Source organism: Cryptomeria japonica, chromosome 7 (assembly GCF_030272615.1).
Source record: "Cryptomeria japonica chromosome 7, Sugi_1.0, whole genome shotgun sequence".
NCBI lineage: Eukaryota > Viridiplantae > Streptophyta > Pinopsida > Cupressales > Cupressaceae > Cryptomeria > Cryptomeria japonica.
In genome coordinates this window covers 1,573,550-1,576,926 of record NC_081411.1, presented here as the reverse complement: position 1 = coordinate 1,576,926, position 3,377 = coordinate 1,573,550, and positions in this window count along the sequence as shown.

The following is a 3,377-nucleotide window of genomic DNA, read 5'->3' as shown; positions in this document are numbered from 1 at the left end:
TTTAGCCTTTGAATTATGCATATAGATGTGTGATTTACTATTTTATAGAATTATATCTAAACCAATGGCGTATCTCCTTTTAGTTTAATGCTTGTTTTCTCTCTTTTTCCCTTTTCCTATCAATATTGAAGAGAAAACTTCTAAAATCATGGTGGTCGTTCGTTGAGGTGCAATTAGTCCCCCATTCAATGAACTTCCCATAAGTTTGTATCCCTTAAAGCAATTTCAGGGATCAACATAAAGATAACCTTAATTAACAAGACACGCATTAGTATCTACCAAACACATGTTGAAAATGACTATATGCAACAAAAAATACCTAATATGTAGAAAGATAAAACTTTGATAAAATATACAAAAACACAACAAAAAATGCTAGAAATGTGAAAATAGAAGAAATTCGTCATAAAATCTGCCCTACAAATATGAAAACACCTAAAATTCAAGCAAAACTGTTAGAAACAAGATAAAATGGTCCTACTAGGCATGTTGAAATGTTTATGTCGAATTTGAACCTATTTGTAAACCATAACAAGATCCAACCAAACCCTAGATCTACAAAATAATTCAACACAACATTGATATAGAACTATCGTGCAATGGAAACAAAATAAAATAAACAAGATTATACCTTCATATTCATGATAGGATTGTTTCCATTATTCTCTTGTCCTCCATGATCTTGTATTTGATGATGGGTGCTCTCATATTTGTGTTGCACTTGCACAAGAGCTCAAGAAAGAATGGATGTGGTTGTAATGATATAAATTTATGATGCAAGGATGATGTGGTGATGTAGGATAGAATGATTTTAAATTTTTTTATGTATGATTGGTTGTAGGTAGATTGATTGATTAGCTCCAAATGGAAGGAAGAAGCCTCTTTTAGAGAGATCTCAATTAGAATAAAGGGCTTAGATTAAGAGGTTAAAGGATGAATGGATAGGATCACATAGGTGAAAGAGAATCAATAGGATTTGAGGGTAGGTAAAGATGGAGGACATTAAGATGTGAGAAGGTAAAAGATAAGAGTGAATAATATTACGAGGTTAACTTGAAATGAAGGGCTAAGATTGAGGAGTAGGTAATTTAGAGATACGTGTTGATAATAAGAAAAAGATAAATGAATTAATTAAATAAATACATGTATTTATTTAATTAATAGAAGAAAGACCACATAAATTAAATAAATAAATTATTTATTTAAATTCGAAAGAAGAGTCTTGGTGAATTAATTATGTAAGTTAAAAAAAATGATTTAATTAATAGTAGAAAATGCTAATGAATTAATTAAATATATTTATTTAATTAATAGAAGGCATTAGATCAAATTATTAAATAAATAATAAATATTTATTTAATCAAAAGACAATTTTAAGTGTCTACACAATCAACTAAAATTTAAGTATCTACTTTATGAGGTTCACTAATCATTGTGTTGATTGAATTTTGTTGCAACTCTACCTCAAATTTTGGTTGAACTTCACTCTTCAAATAATTTGTCTCTTTAGCTCAAACTTTTCTAACTTTTTCCTTCATTGCCCTTCTAGGATGTTTTTCAAATTTTTGTTCAATCTCAAATTGTTAAATTCTGTGAGAAGCAAGAATTGAGCCAGGATCTGATGTCGGTCATAGATCACATGCAACTCCAAGCAACGGATGATTGAAGATCAAAATAGCTGAATGAAGATAAATCTGATATGAGAGAAAAATAGAGATAAAGAAGAGAATTTAGAGAAGACTCTCACCGACCTATCACTTCCCTTGTGAAGGTGAGAGTATATTGCTTATTATATAGAAAAATAATAGCATATACAACCAAGAGGTGCATTAACTCCCACCTCCATAAAAAGTGGGAGGTTTTACCTACTACCCCATAAAAGGTGGGAGGTTTTTACCTACTTGGTAAATGCCAAAACATGTGGCATAACCTCCTTACATGAAAACAAAAAAGGAGTTATAAGAGGTGGCACATAAAGCCAAAAGAGGGTGAGAAACCCAACTACCCCATAACCCACTTAGGTAATGACAAAATAGTGGTTATGAGAGGTGGCACAACAAACCAAAAGAGGGTGTGTAACTCAACTACCCATGTGAGGTGGAGAGTTACACATGTAGCTAATGTATTTCGCCACGTGTCCTCATATTAACCACACCTAATAACCTAAGCAAGCTTAATAATATATGTGTAGGAAAAATAAATACCCCCTAACATAAGGAAAATAAAAAAACCTACACTAACACAAATTCTAGCTTTTGTTAGAAGATAAAAAGCTACCACTTCAAATGCCCCTTCCTCTTTCCATAGTTTCAAGATACTTTTCCTTCCTTCATTTTGAACCTCATTAGTATTTTATCTACCTTGATGGGATTACATTTCGGTCATGTTGCCATGGCCTACCCAACAACAAATGACATGCATCCATTGACACCATATCACAAAGTATTTCATCCTCATATGACCAATTTTAAAAGCAACAAGGTAAGGCTTACCCACAAGCACACCATGACTCTTCTTAACCATAAAATATTGGGTTAGATTTTGGAACACAAGCAAGTTGTAATTTGTCAACCATTTTTATAATCACTAAGTTATCAGTAGATCCACCATCTATGATCACCTTGCATACCTTGTACTTACATTTGCATTTGGTTTGGAAGACGTTTTTTTTCTTTTCCAATCAATTTTGGGAGTTTCCTTGTCTCCAAATATTATGGTTCTTCTTAATATTAAATTGTTTCCCAATTCTACCCCAAATTTTTCTGGCCAAGGTTTTTCTTCTTCTTTGACTATCATCACCCTTTTGGGTTTTTGAGGGAAATCGAGCCTTGTTGGGTTCACATGAATAAAACACTTCAAGGTCTTTCACTCTCTCGGCGATGGTTGTTCATGACCTCTACCTCTAAGGCTTCCCCTTCCTCTAAAGTTAACCTTCACATTCTTACCTTCTTGTAGCTTACCACTCATGGTAGGGTCTAAGGAAACCTCTTTCCCTTTTCTTTGATAGCTTTCACCTCTTTTACTCATTTTTTTTTTTTTTTCACTTTATTTTCTCCTCAACCTTCAAGGCATATAGTAGGAACTTTTATTTACATAAGTTCATCTTGAAGTTGAAATTTGATCTCATTCACATACCAAGTTATTTTTCACCCTTCACTCTCTTGGATATTCATTTCAATTTGAATCCTTATATACTATATATTGTACATCTACACTAATTGACCCTTTTGTTTTAATTATAAAAATCTTTAAACAAATTTTGTTGGTGATTTAAGGGCAAAAATTGGGCTTTTAGATGTTTTAGCATCTTAGGCCAAAGTTGAATTTTATCTTTTCCTTGTCTTCTTGAACTTTGCACATTTTCTCACTATAGAGTT